Raw genomic sequence first — 15,709 nt, 5'->3', positions numbered from 1 at the left:
TCAAGACACTGTGCACGCTTGTACTTGGGGGAAAGAATGACAGGCCTTCTCTTTGTGTGGAGGTCTCCAGGCTGGAGGTCATGCAGAGGATTGCTCTCCCTCTTTACTCTTCCATTTTGCCATAATTTCCCTGAGGGATGAATGCATTGGACCATAGGAGGATTTGGATACTTCCTGATGGTTGCTTTATCTCAGATATTCTTAGGTTCTCTTCTGAGAAAGGCCATGCTTTCTCTCTGCTCCAGTCTGGCAAGGCCCAATCTGCTACTTACCTTGGGTTCCTACTGCTCACCTTGAAGGGAATCTCTTTCACTTGCCTCGGGACTTGTTTGCTCCGTAGTATCTGCGCCAGTTGACAGCAAGTCAAAAAAACCACTTTATACAGAGGCCTACTTTCAAAATGTCAGCTAGTAGCAAGTAAGTCGGGCTTAACTTTTCCTTGACTCTGGAGATCTGATGGGAAGGGGAAAGGCGTGATTTGTTGATTGGATTGACTTTTATATCAGTCATTGTGAGGCAGTGTGACACATATTATCTCATTTAGATACTCATAAAAAACCCTGCAAGGGAGGTAATACACTTCAGGAAACTGACACTCAGAAAAACTAAGTAAATTGCCCAGTTCCCATGATAGTTTCTGTCAGCCAATGCCACGAGCTTCTTCTAGCTTTCTGTTCCATAATCCTTACCTTGTTGGCCCCTTTCTCATGCTCATGAAATGGCTGCTAGAGATTTAAGCACCGTGTTTCTAAGGAAGAAGAAGGTTAAGGATAAAGGACAGAAGGTAAACAGACAAGCTAGCCACATCTGTCCTTTCCTCAATGTCCTACTTGGTGACTTCAACTTACATCTCATTAGTCACCATCATAGGGCATCCTTTTCTGCAGGGAAACCTGAAAAAATGCAGTTTGTTTTGTTTGTCTTAAGCTGCACACATTACCACTCCCATAAAAATATGTTCTGCAGGTACAGCAGTGGGGGAGAAATGTTTTTCAATAGGCCATTTACAATCTTTTCTTCAAGAGGTCCTTCTGATACATGGACTGATTAAACATTTCTGATCTAAACTCTCATGGATCTTGCTTTTCCTCAGTTCAAATGAATTTGATAGAATAAAGGTTATTATCCCTCTCTAATCTCCTGGTACAGGGCAGAGATCCAGCAGATAGAATTAATTCCTTCTGGCTTCCATACTAAAACAAGACACATGCCAGTGAGGAGTGGTGACTGCTTGATGTCCTCAGCCAAATGTGGGGAGGTGTGATGACGTTCCAAGTCCTCTAGCTGTGTATTAACAACAGGTGTCTCTGTGGACCAGCCAACAGTCCCTTTGGTGAGGGCATGGGGAGGCCGCTTGGAGCTGCTGGACCGCATCAGCTTGCAGAGACAAATGTGGCCCCTACTGGAGCTCTAGCGGGCTAGGAAAATATCTGGCACCCTCCAAGTGACTACTGTTCAGTCAGCAGCTAACTTTCATCTTCCAGTCGCCAATCCCCTGTGGCTCTTTGTTGATTGCTCACATGCCCCAGACCTGGCTGAGACCTGCTGTGGTCTAAGGAGAAGAAATAGTGATGCCTCCAAAATGTAAACACTCACGTGGGTAGTTTTCACGTGCACCTTCATAAGGAAGTGCTTTAAGGGGAACAGTTATCAAATACGTGGGTCTTTCCCCCATTCGTGGCTACCCACAACAAAGTTCTTTTCCTTGTTTTTGGGGGGTGGGTTTTTTTTTCCGTCAGTCATAGAGCCTGAAGAGAACAGTGTGTCCTAAAAACAAGAATTTCAGCCTGCAAAGGAAAACAGAATCCACCCTGCCTGGTCACCTGCAGGAGTCAGTCAGCTCAGGAGAGCTGGACTTTTATGGTACTCTGCAGAGGGGGCCGAAACAGTTGAGGCACTGTGACTGGACCCTTGTTCAGAAGGAGAAGGGAGGGGATTTTAAAACAAAATGCCAGAAGTGCAATGTAGTACAGAGGTTACAAACTCGGAAAGCTTGGAGTGTCTTGGCAAGTAACATAAAGGTGTGAAATGAGCCAGTTGCACAAAGGCAAGCATGTGTCCCTTCTGTAGAACTGGTTGCTACAGGGGAATGCTAGTCCTGATTCCCTCCTTCCTTTCGGTTTTCCTTCCTTCCCCTTCCCTTCCCTGAGAAGCCATAAATGTGGAGTTTTGTGTCATAGTCCAATTTGTTAGTGTTGCCGACCAGACTTGCTGCTAGCTCATCTGACTCCTTTGTGCAGATTAGGAAATGGCACCCCTTTCTTCATACATGGACCCATGGCTGTGCAAGTCAAGTGCGGGCTGAATATCAATCCTTGCCTGCCCCGTGGCAGAGCCTTTGTGCCAGACACAAGCTGCCCAACTTTAAGATTTTATTTTATTATTTTTGTAAGTAAACTCTACCCCAACATGTGATTTGAACTCACAACCCTGAGACCAAGAGCTGCATGCTCTACCAACTGAGCCAGCTGGGCACCCCACCAGCTGCCCATTTTGAGACATGGCCCCAAAAGTTACGTTTGTTTGGCTCACGTAACGTTGATATTGTGGTCCACACTTAGCCCACAGACTATCATTTTGCAGCCCCTGGGGTTGTAGTTTAAACAAAGCTTCAGCATCAGACTACCCAGCTTCAAATCTATTTAGTATTTAGGCATATTATTCAGTTTTTCTCTGCTTCCACCTCCAGTATCTGTAAAATGGGTATAAATACTTGGACCTACCTCACAGAGTTATTACGAGGTTGAGATTAAATAATGGATGAAATGCACTTAGCCATTCAGAGTATGGCTAATAGCATTGATAAGTGTTAGTTAATATCAAAATCATGTAAAAAACAGACTTTGCACATTCATTGGCCTATCCTTGCAAGTCAAGTTTTGTTGGAGAATTCACAGCATCTGAAATGGATGAGAAAGTACATTTCAGACCTTCAGGATTTCTTCCTATTTATACAGAAAATGCTTACGTTCTGTCTCTGGTAACTTTGTGAGGGTAGGGAGCTCAAACTAGCATTACTTACCAATGGGCCTACCAGGGCCATAAAAACCTTCGTGAAGTAAACATTTGGACCACTGTCTCTGTCTCCTGCATAAAGCAGTTACAGGGGTTCACAGCTGACATCTGTAACATGATGCCTTAAAATCATTAGGAAAAGATTAAAGTTAGTATCATCTGTTGCAAAAGGCATGGTGTGTGAGATACGTTTTAGAATAATTTACAATTTAAAAGGGTTGGAGTTTCAGGACACTCGGGCTCAATTATTTGAGTTCATTTTCTAAACTGGCTTCTTCTCTTGGAGTGGGGGGCAGAGAGTAGATAACTCTATTGTTAAAAACCATCATAGTTCTTTGCATCCAATGTGCATCAAGGCTCTACGTAAGCTCAACTCCCATCAGTGAGACTCTACTGAGAAGAGTGATGATCCAGGACTGACTCCGCAAGGATTTGGGTTGAAATGAGGCAAAGTGTTGCTCTGGGAGGTCCAATCCTATCAAAGTGTTCAATAATGTTCTTTAAAGAAAAGGCAGCCTGTCAACCTATTCCATAACATGACCAGGAAAGGGCATCCAAGAAACAATGTATTTAGTTCTACCTACATCCAATTAACTTTTCTCCCACTTCGTTAATATCTAGGCTTCCCCTAAGTACTCAGTAAGTCCTAAAAAAATACGAAGACTCTCGGTGAGACTTGGGAAGACAAGGATCGCCCCAGGAATTCTTATTTCCTTCACATAGACTTGGTTGGGCTACCATAAATCCAAAGCTGTGCTCTCTACACCTGGATTTTTCAGTCTTGCCACTGTTGACATCTTGGGTAGGTAATTCTCTATTGTGAGGCTGTGCTGCACACCGTAGGATATTCAGCAGCATCCTTTATCTGTTCTTGCTGGCTGCCAGTAGTGCCCTCCCCCGCAACTTGTGACAATAAAAAAAAGTCCCTGACATCACCAGATGCCACCTTGAGGAGATCTTCCTGGTTGAGAACAACTGCTCTTGGCTAAAAGTGTTGAGATTTGTAAACACAACAGGTTTTGGGGTGTGTGTGTGTGTGTGTGTGTGTGTGTGTGTGTGTGACCAAAAGGCCCTAGAGTTGGAAAAGTTTTGAAAATAAGCTGATCTGCAAACTGTGTCCAAAATGCTTAGAGAAAAATCCTGTAAGGACCATGTTTGGCAGATGGGTGATTTTGCTAAGCTTCATATGAGGCAGCTTTTCCATGTGTTGTGTTAATTGCTATCACACTAGATAAATTGCTAACCAGTCTAGAAGGATGAGTCGTCATCCAAATCATCCATATCACCCTTAAAGTATTTATCCAGACTTGTAAACAGGAGCATTGCTTGTCCATTGGTGCTTGCATCAAAAGCTCTTCGGGTGTAAACTCATCGGGAGTAAGAGTAAGAGGGACCTCAGAGATCAAATCCACTTCTTATGGTTTATAGGACAAGGCACTGAGGTCCAGAGAATAGTTTGCAACATAATTTATTATGATAAACTTTGGTGATTCAGACACTAGCCTGAAATTTTCAGCAATACAGGTATAGAACAGTATAGGCACAGAATTACTGAGTAAAATGTTAAAAATATACTCAAGTCAATTTTCAAAGTTTTAGGAATTAAGAGAAACCAGAGACAAAATTAAAAATTTTTTTCAAATTCAAAAAATTAAAAATACTATCAGTGTACCTTTTGCTTCAGGATCCCAAATTTTATAATTATTTTCTCTTTATAACACATGATTGCATAGTATCAACTGATTGGAAAGGGTAGATTTCCATTAATGTGCCTTATCATACTCATGAATTATTTGGAACTTGAAAGGAACTATGGTTTAAAATTTGTCCTTAAGACAGACCAAATATTCTCACCCTTTCTCTTCCCACCTCCATGCAGCATTATCAACTTCACCCAGATTATAATTCTAAAATAAGGTGATGTGAATGAATTCATCACATTGGTACAGGATACCCATCCCTGTATCCAAATTTCTTTAACGAATTGGAGGAATATACAGTATTATATGGAGAATATGTAGTATTCATGTTTTCTCCATGTGGTCAGCTCCTGATCCAGAGGAAAAAGAGTAAGGCAGGAAGATGATCAGATTCAGATGGTGTTCAAATGGAATATGAGAACATCACCAAAGGAAAGGTACAACATGTCCTGGTATGTGCAAGTTTTGATTACAAGGTGTACTCTTGCTGCCTGGTGTGATGCCCCAGGCTCTGTCTAACTTTAGTTTATGATTACCAGGGTCTCTGAAACAATTCTCCAAGGTCAGGTGTGGATCCAACTTTTCTCCTGTGCTCCAAATATCTTCCTGTGCCCAAGCAATAAAAAGAAAGCTTCCTCTTATAATGCGGTATAAAGGTTGTCAAAAGACTTCAGGAAATGCCTTCGACCTTTTTTGGATCTCAAGGATGATCTTATTCAGAAATAGGTATGGTGTCAAAATACAAAATGTGCTAGTAAAATAAGCACATGATTCACTTTAAAAAATAATGCTTCTTGGAGGAGTGGAGATACGATCTATTCCAGATTTTAAAGAGAGAGGTGGTTGAAGAGATACGGTATTTTTACCTAGGACTGTGCTGTCACCTTTTGGCAATGATGTGAAATGAAGAATCCCTTTGAAGATTGTTAATGCATTTAACGAACACTGAGAGCCTGTTATGAGCCTGTCACTGTTATAGGTGGTAGAGATTACACAGTGAACAAAACAAAATCGTGTTTACATTTAATGAAGGGAGACGGTCAATAAACAAATATATGATATGTCACATAGAGATAAGTGATATGGGGAACACCAAAACAGGGTAAGAGGATAGGTGAAGCAGATTGACCAAGAACTTAGTATTTTATATGGGATCATCAAGGAATGCCTCTAGTAAGGTGACATTTGCTCAGAGAACTGAAGGAAATAAAACGGAGAGTCTTATGGATATCTGTGGGAAGATATTAGAAACCATTATAAATGTTCCAACAGAAAATTTATTAGGACTCAGAATAGCAGGCCTATCTGTGCTTAGATGAAAGAGGGAAAGATAAAAGGGGGAGCTCAGGGAAAGCAATAGAGACATATTGAATGTGTTCACTGAATTTATACACTGATTAGACAAACCGTAAAATTGAATTATGTGTTTGCCAATCTTTTACATGGTTTTTAAATATGAGACCCATAGCGCTGTCTTTTGTATAAACTGAGTTATAATGAAGATGGGATTGTCTTTTTGAGCTGTCCTGCAAAGCTTAGGCTAACTCAAAAAACAACAGTTCATCAACATTGCCCAGGTTAGAGGATGTTATTCATCTGGGCCGGGAAGTAAAACAACCAGATTGGGCCTCACTGTGGGCCCTAGTCCATTTGACCAGATTTTAATGGGAAGAGAGCTTGCTGGGCAGGGCAGTTTCAAGGAGGAAAAACAGAAGAGTATAGGTAAAGATCCCATGTTACTTGGCTTCACATTGCCTTCATGTCCCTCTAGTCTGGTCTCATATGAGCGAAATGTTCTTCTAAAGGGTGTGACATGTTCTCCAGGCCAGGGGAAGGATGCTGAGGACTTCAGTCATAGAACCTTTCCAAGAGTCTTTCAGGAAATTCTTACCTTCTATTCTGCATCTCCTTATTAGCTCAAGAGGGGCTTTATTCTTCTTAAACATGTAAAGAAAAGAGGCATCAGCTGCCCTTTGCAGTTAGGAATTGCTCTAGGTTTTTTAATGCCTAACATCGAATGGGGTCACATGTGCTCATTGGAAGTGGTTTCCCTGTTCTCAAGGACAGTCAGATTTCACCTCTGTGCCTCTCAGTATTGCCTTGCCTTCGGGGTTGTTGAGCATGCGTGTTGAGAGTTGTTGACTGTTAAAAGAAAGCAGGACTGGCATAGGACCAACAAGAGAATATTCTGGAATTCTACTTCTTAGAGCTGAGGAGAATTTCTGTTCAAGCCCAATCCTGGGACTGATGAATCAAGAGTGATTAAAGAAGCAAGGAAGTACTTCCTGAAAAGGGATGGCATCCAGACACAAGTCATTACTTGACCAATTTTGTCCATAGTTTGCAAGTTTCAAGTGCTTCAGTGTTTATGGTTTTTTGCTTTTACAAGTCATAATTAAAAAAAAAATTCTTTTTCTTTGCACTCAGAAAACCTTTCCTGAACACCTACCCAGAGTCCAGTCCTATGCCATACATGTCCAAAAGACTTAGGTAACATTGTCCTTGAACTTGTAGAGTTAGTTTTGTTAAAAAGATATAAGACTTGCAGCAGCAAAAAAAAAAAAAAAAAAAAAAGAATTCCAAGAAGGAGCAAGTGAGAAGCCAAGCAGGAGGCATTAGCTCAGCAAAAAGAGTCCAGGCTTTGAAATCAGGTAGACCTGGATTTGGATCAGTGCTTTGACTCTGACCAAGAGCGTGCCTGGTGAGATTCACTTATCCTATGTGGGCCTCAGCTTTTTTCTTCTGTAAACTAGGATGATAATATCTATTACATTGTCACATTGGATTGCTTTGGTGACTCAATAATATTATACACAAAGTAATTAGAAGGCTGGCACATGAGAAGCACTTACTACTGTTACTTGATTAGACAAATAGGAGACCTGGGTTCTAGTTTTGATTCTGCAATTATTAGATAACTTCGATAAGTCACTTTATCCTACCACATGTGTAGATCATCTATAAAGTGAAAGGAAAAAAAAATCTCTGGACAATGTGTTTTACTTCTAAAATTCCACGTTATTTTGGACTGAAATGTATTGAGCAAAAATCTAAGTGGATGCTTCTCCTTTGGAATACTAATGCTAACAATAAATCATCAGTATTTACTGAGGACTTACTCTGGAGCCAGGAGCCATATGGGTTCTTTACTTTCTTTGTGATTCATTCCATGTGACACACTCAATAAAATGGATAATCTTGTCCTGTTTCCTATCTTCTAAGCAGTATTTTATCCAGTTGAATATTTCTTAAGTCAGGGTTCATTATATAATAAGTACGTTTAATGTGGTAATTTTTCCCCCAAAAGCCATTTCTAAGTGAGATAGGACATCTCATAATTAATGGTATCTATGAAGCAAAGGAAACTAATATTTTTTTTTCCTGTATTTTGGGTGGTAAAGCTGGGTCTTGGCGGTGTAAATTTACATGCCCAAGATTAATGAAGTAACAAAGGCAAAGCCAGTATTTGAACTGAGATTTGTCTGGTTTTGCTCATTTACCACACTTTTTAGTAACAAAGCGTATAAAAAGTTGCCAATGTATCATCTTTGTTCACTTCCTTTTCCATAGCAAAACAGTTTTGATCCATCGCTAGGTTGAACTGTAGGTTTCCTATTTATTAATTCTTAACAGAAGTACATTTTTAGTCTTCCTAGCCAGACTTTATAGACTATATATCCTGCACAATGAAATGTTCACATATATTTGATGTTGACATCACTGGTGACATTGGTCAATCTGAAAAGTTATTTTCCTTAAGATAAGAAACCACTGGACTCATAGATCTCCTTTAGAAATTTCACCCTGACCTGAGTTCAGCTGAGTAATAGCAAATTTCTCCCTAGACTTTCAGGATCCTAGGTCCTTACGAGGAAATAAGGATGTAGTCATTAGCAGTTGATTATTAAGCAAAATCATTGAAAATTAACAGAAGTATTCTTTGACCTCAGTCTTTACAGCCAAACTGCTAATCTTGGATACATATGACTGTGTTACTAATCTATTGACATTTAGCACAAATTAGCTATCCAATGGGCCAGTTGTTACTATTGAAGACTTCTTTTGAAGTATATTAAAATTCTTTTTTTAAGTTCATTTATTTACTTTGAAGGAGAGATAGAGAAAGTGAATGCATGTGGGGGCGGGGGAGGGGCACAGAGAGAGGGTGAGAGAATCCCAGTTTCCACACTGTCATCACAGGGCTCAAATTCACCAACCCTGAGATCATGTTCTGAGCCAAAATCAAGAGTCGATTCTTAACCGACTGGGCCACCCCTGTGCCCTGAGGTAAATTAAAATTCTTATTCCCTGTGTTTCTTTCTCTGAAACAGAAACTTAGGGGCTTTTATTAGGAGAACCACTCAAATAATCTAATAACCAGCTGTCTATGGTATTAAATAAGCTTTGTTGTCAAAATGATTATAGTTTCAAGGTTAATAGAAAAACATTTTAACAAAGGTGACCACTAGCCTTTGTAAGTGTCCTTTAATTCAGGAAGTGAAACTTCAATTAGAAAAAAAAAAAGGGATATGTAGAGCTGGTTCCCTGTTAAATGATTCTGAAGTTCTTAAAGTATTCTGTCTTGATACCGTATGTTTTCACTCTTATGTGGATCTTGAGAAACTTAACAGGAACCCATGGGGGAGGGGAAGGAAAAAAAAAAAAAGAGAGGTTAGAGTGGGAGAGAGCCAAAGCATAAGAGACTCTTAAAAAATGAGAACAAACTGAGGGTTGATGGGGGGTAGGAGGGAAGGGAGGGTAGGTGATGGGTATTGAAGAGGGCATCTTTTGGGATGAGCACTGCGTGTTGTATGGAAACCAATCGGACAATAAATTTCATATATTAAATAAATAAATAAATAAAAATAAATAAATAAAAATAAAAAAATAAATGTCAAACAACTTAGCTTAAAAAAAAATGAGAACAAACTGAGGGCTGATGGGGGGTGGGAGGGAGGGGAGGGTGGGTGATGGGTATTGAAGAGGGCATCTTTTGGGATGAGCACTGGGTGTTGTATGGAAACCAATTTGACCATAAATTTCATATATTTAAAAAAATTAAAAATAAATAAAATAAAATTAATTAATTAATTAAAAAAAAAAGTATTCCGTCTCTACTTTTAATAGGACATAGGTGTTAGCATATTCACCTAGACTCACTGACTGACTGCCTGACTGAATGAATGAATATATTACACATGTTTGAGATTTGCTTTTCCTTCCTTTGTTCTCGCAGCTTCAGGACTGACATGCAGTTGTAAAATTACACACAGTAGAATTTGAAATGCTGTATCAGTCCAGGTCCTGTCAAGAAACAGTCTAACTTAGAAATTTCAAGAGACTTTAATGAAGGGGAGATTGACAGAAGTGTGGGTAGGGTTGAAGTCACCAACAAGGTGTGTTGAGGCACTCAGACCCTCGCCACGAGGTGGGGGCTGTTACCACCCCTATATGTGAAGCAGCAGTGGGAGGAAATGGTGTTACTCTAGTTCTGGAAAAGCAGGTGCCACAGAGGAAGGACAGGTGACAGAAGCTAGAATCCTGTCGGGACTTAGGATTCTAAGGAGTTGTGGGGAAGTCCTCTCTGACCTCTCTTTCAAATCCAAATTGTTCAAACCCAGTAGGAAGTCAGCCAGCAAGCGAGGGTGGTGATGGCAGCCCATAGCAGGCAAGCCTCCTGAGGTGGAGGAGGAGAGAAAGACCTAGAATGGATCTGCTAGGGGAGCAGAGCCAAATAGAATAACCAGCCCAGATGGGAAATGCTATTTTAGAGTCCACAAGCTGCCAAAAAAGAATAGTATATTCAAATAATTCAGGGTCCTGACCTCATTTGATCTTGGGGTAGCATCCACTTTCTGGTACTTTCTTGCAAAGACACTTGTAAATGCCTCACAGCAGCCAGAGTCACTGGTCAGTTCTGCCTGGCTCAGTCTCCTCACTCAAGACTGTATGTGGTTGTGGAACTGAGAGGGCTCATTCTATAGCTCACTGATGGGTGAAGGTCAAAAGGGAAAAAAATAGAAAAGACATTGAGAATCTCCCCAGAAGTGTTATAATTAGGGATGGAATAAGAGCAGTAGGGAAGCCTGGAGGAGGCATGTGCACGAAAATGACTTGCAAATGAGTTCACAGCAATATGGTAATGTTCTGTCCCACACTCCTGCTACTGGTCCCCTCCACTATCTTCTAGAGCCCTCATTTGAGGGCATGGTTGGTAGACTCTTTATTATAAGTAGTGAACCTCAAGAGATGTGTACTCATGGTATGAGTGGAGATATTACATATCTTACCCATCTCCCAACAGGAAGTTGGTGTCTGAGGTTACTGTTGTTCCACCAGCTTGAAGGGGAAAAGGAACATTTTAAAAGTAAGGAGGAAAAGATGTCCACTTTCAGCTGACAAGAAATAAACATCCTTACCACAACCATATTCCACGGTTCATGTCTTAGTGCATTCAGGCTGCCGTAGCAACATACCAGAGACTGGGTAGCTTAAAAGCAACAGAAATTTATTTCTATAGTTCTGGAGGCTGGAAATCTGAGATCAGAGCATCAGCATGGTCACACAAGGACCATCTTCCAGGTCACAGACTTCTTGTGTCCTCATGTGGTGGAAGGGAGCTCTGTGGATCTCTTATAAGAGCACTAATCTCATTCATGACAGCTCTACCCTCATGATCTAATTATCTCCCAAAGGCCCCACCTACTAATACCATCACCTTTGGGCGTTAGGATTTCAACATATGAATTTTGGAAGAGACACAAACATTCAAACCATAGATAGAAGTTCATTATCATAATCTTTTGCACTTCTCTTGCTTCATCATACTCTCTGGCAAAATTCCACCCTAGATTATATCCAGCTCTCCACCTATACCATGCGTGTACCTGAGAGCTCAGTAACACTGGAGAAAATACACACCATGCTGACTTGGTTTCTCTTTAAATGCACAGCCACTACCCTCATAGAGTCCTTAGTAATGTCTGGCAGTGTCCTTATTTCCCTAGTCCATTTTCTTTTCTACTCTTCCAGACAACTATTTCACACCTTCTCATTTATCATCAAGCCTCTAACACTTACTTCCCACGTCCTACCTCTTGGCAGATAACTGGTATTCCTATTTTACTGCAAAACAAAACAAAACAAAACCCAGAGCAATCAGAAGAGAATCTACAAACTCCCACCACCACATCCACTGTGTCTCAGAATTGGTGCCCATATGCTCTGCCTACCTCCCGTTAACAAAGAGCTAAGACGGACCTCCCCACTTGACGCTTGCTTTCCCCCTGGCCTTCTACACAGGGATATTACCCCAGAAATTCTCCCCTTTCTTTCTTGTATTATATATTTTCTCTCTTCACTGGACCATTCCAGTCACCATAAAAACATGCTGTAATGTCCCAGTGCTATTAAAAAGTAAACATGGCTGTCGATCCTGTGTATTTAGCCATTGCTCCATTTTTTTTATACCTCTTTTCAGCAAAACTCCCTGGGAGAGTTGTCTATACTACACTAATTATGGTGGGATGGCAGATGGAAACTGAAACTGTGCTTGGCCACTGGGACCTTTGCTCACCATATCCTGGTTGCTCAGTTCAGTAGCAATTCCTTAGTCTTCCTCTTCTTTGACTTGTTTGATCACCAACCCCCTCCTTCTTTACTTGGTGTCCAGGACACAAGACACTCTCCTGATACTCTTCACATCTCACAGGTCTTCCTTCTAAGCTTTCCTTGCTGTTTTTGCTCATTACCCCAACCTCTGTTAGAATGACCCAGGAACCAAACCTTAGACCCTTTTCTTTTGGGGGAGGGGTGGGTACTCCTCTGCCACCATAAACACTTCCTGCTCCTATTCCAGGCATCTAGACTGTTGTGCTATGAAATAAAATTAAGTCCATTGGCTTTGTAGATATTAGCATGTCTAGCTGCCAGTAGGTTGCTGGGAAGTCAGGTTTTGATAGGAATTGGAATATGTTTACTCTTGTTGCTTAAAATAATACCCATACACTGAAAAGCTCCAAATTAATCTCCCCTGAGCTCTGGACATGTTGAAATCTCCACTTGAATGCTTTATAAGCACATAACATTGACTTTACCAAAACTGAACTGATCACCCTTAATTATGTCATCCTTTAACCATCCCCATCTCAGCTGGTGACACCTCCATCCTTGAGTTGCTTAGGCAGAACCATATTGGAGTCTTGCGAACCATTTCACACCATTTCCACTCCTACCTTCCTGGTCCAAGCCACCATCCTCTCTCACCTGCATTATTGTAAAGGCTCCTATCTGGTCTGCCTGCTTCTGTACTTGCTTAGCCTCTCTCCTCTGATCCCCTCCCCCCGCCAGTTTGTGTTCAGCACATGACATCATCGCATGCCTCTGCTCAAAGCTCTCCAGTGCCTCCCCATTTCATAGTGGCCAATAAGGCCCACTGTGGTCCGGTTCTCTGTAATCCTTGGCTTCACTTGAGCAGATGTTTCTACTGTAGTACTCTATGTGTTCTGAAAAACTTTGTGCTCTGCAAAACCTACTCTAAAAATAACAAGGCTTCTGGGAAAATTTGGATTGGAGCAGACCTCTCCTGTCTTATATGATTTAAAACCTCAGCAGTAATGAAAGCAATAAAGGATAACTTGGAAAAGCTGTTCAGGTGAGAGGGGACACATTTCTGGGGAGATACCTCTGGTGCAGGTACTCCTTTTTAATTCTCTTAAATGGAGCTGAAGACACTCCAGCCTGTGCAGTAGCCAAGCTGAGGGCTTTCCCCTTTCCTGCTAAGATTAGAATTCTGCTCCTATTCTGGCTCTTTCTGCCTAAGGAAAATCTTGTTGCCATCTTATACCAACGTTATCCTACTATTAACCAATAGTCTATGAGCTAATTGCTGTTACAGAAACACATGTTGTAACAGAACGGCCTGTTCTCACCTACTGTCATCATGTCTCTTTCTCAGATGTGTCAAGCAAGCATCTCCTTGAGGCTTTTGCACTTGCTCTCCCCACCTGGAGTTCTGTCCCTCCAGGAGTCCTCCCGGATTTCTTCATCTCTTGCAGATCTCTGTTCAGATTTTTGTCCTTCATAGCGTCAGCTTCCCTGACAGCTCATTTAAAAGTTCCACGCTCTCACCCCCTCCAGACATTCTCCCCTGGATGCCATTGTTTATTTTTCTCCATAGTACTCATCACCTGATAGATATTACTCATTTATTGCCTGACCTGCATCCATGAGTATATAAGCTCTGTGAAGGCAAGAATTATGTCGTTTTTGTTTCCTTTGCTTCCCTTGTTTTTCTGTGCTGTATCTTCAGTGCCTAGAGCATGGCCCAGCATGTGGAAGGCATTTCATAAATCTTTGTTGAATTAATGAAATTCAAATTCCTTTAGAATTCACCTGCATTTCCTTCTTACCTAGAGAATAGTCCATCTGCCTTTCTACCTTTTCTGATTTTGTTTTTGTTTGTAAGGATATTTCATGAATATATGTTTATATTTGTATTTCTATGTGTTCATTTACATGTGTGTATATATATGTGTGGGTATATAAGTACATATATATGTATGTGCGGATATATATCCGCACATACATATATATGTACTGATGAACTAGCAATATTCATTTCTGCATGTTTTTCTACAGCAAAAATTACTCTGTATCTAAATCCTTTAGGGCCCTATACTTGAACGTGAGCTGCCCATTGGCAACTAGCTAAGACTATTAATTAATAAAGGTAACGGAACAAGTAAACTGCCCATAACTGTTTTTGACTTGAATTAAAAGCTTTGACACATCCTCTTCCCCAGGTCTCTCTGCCACTTCTGATTCACCTCTCGGCTTGTGGTGCTGTCACTGCTCCCCACCCCCCAGCTCACCAACCCTAAACATTTTTTAACACCTTAAGGTTCTTACTTTGGTATCCTGGATTCATGGCTCTGGGAGAAAACTTTTTTTTTCAATGATCAAGGAGATAAGGTTGAATTAGAGAGATCCTTAGTGAGGTTCTCGAGGAAAACAGTGCCCTGCTGTAAGCCATTTCTCGGCTCTGCCATTGGCAGGTTGTGTTTCACTACCAACTATTGTACATTTCCGCATCTCAGTAGGCTAATGTAGCCAAATTTGATAATCAGATGATTGCTAGAGACCCAATGCTTTAAACAACAACAAAAGTACCTCTTTTGCGAGATTTCAACTGCGTAGGGACAGTTATTGGGAAGAAAAAGTCCTATTTAGACTCTGCATTCCTATCTAGCGGAGCTGGAGTAACAAGAGTATGCCTTCTTGCGTGGTATCCACGTGACTTTGTGGATTATCCAGCTTGTAGTCTTCTCCCTCCCGTGTGGAGGCCAGCTGTCTTTAGCCACTTCACAGCTCATTAGCAGCCCAAGTAGAAGCCTGGGAGAGGAAATAGATGAGGTGAAGCTTAAATATGTCACATTGGTTATTTCTTAGCAACTCTGATAAAAGCCTTAGCAGGATGAGGTTAAAACTGGATTGAAGAGGTCTGGGGATTGTCTGTGACTTTAACTTATGTACGTTACCTTCCTCCTTTCCCTGCCTCCTTTTTTCTAGCGGTTAAGTGTGAGTTGGTTACCAACATTAATGAGGCCAGTATGAAAATTCTTTATGATCCTATAGGTCTTTGAAAAAATTATGTTATCACTTACAGGAAAATCAAAATGAAATAAAACCTACTATGCTCTGGATATTATTTTTCCTAGTCAACATTGGGAAGTTCTTCAGCTGGTCTTGACGACGAGTGGCTAATTATAGTAAAAGATTTACTAAAGTCAGTGGATCCATCTTAACACCTATGCTTTGGATTCTGCAGGTGGGAATTTGATGCTTGCAAGTGGCTTCTGGGTACAGGTCCCCAGTCCAGATTTGTTCTGCAAATCCACCATGAGCAAGGTCCCCTCCTTGGAGAGGAAGGTCCAGAGATTCTGCATTAAGAAGATAAATTCACTATACTACGTGGTAGGATTTCTAGCCTTGCT

At 41.0% G+C, this 15,709-nt stretch overlaps 1 protein-coding gene across 8 annotated transcripts in view; it reads left to right on the top strand.

Moving 5' to 3' along the window:
• The window catches only part of GHR (growth hormone receptor), a 269,418-nt gene that overhangs the window by 65,701 nt on the left and 188,008 nt on the right, over window positions 1-15,709 (top strand). Inside the window, exon 1 of one of the 8 annotated variants that reach the window (XM_053201018.1) lies at window positions 11,112-15,689. The exons of the other annotated variants lie outside the window; for them this stretch is intronic. The gene's annotated coding sequence lies outside the window, so the exon portion shown is untranslated. Of the gene's footprint in view, window positions 1-11,111; window positions 15,690-15,709 lie in introns of those variants that run through there. 8 annotated transcript variants of the gene reach the window in all.

Source organism: Acinonyx jubatus, chromosome A1 (assembly GCF_027475565.1).
Source record: "Acinonyx jubatus isolate Ajub_Pintada_27869175 chromosome A1, VMU_Ajub_asm_v1.0, whole genome shotgun sequence".
NCBI classification, from domain to species: Eukaryota; Metazoa; Chordata; class Mammalia; order Carnivora; family Felidae; genus Acinonyx; species Acinonyx jubatus.
This window is presented reverse-complemented; position numbering and strand designations above follow the sequence as displayed.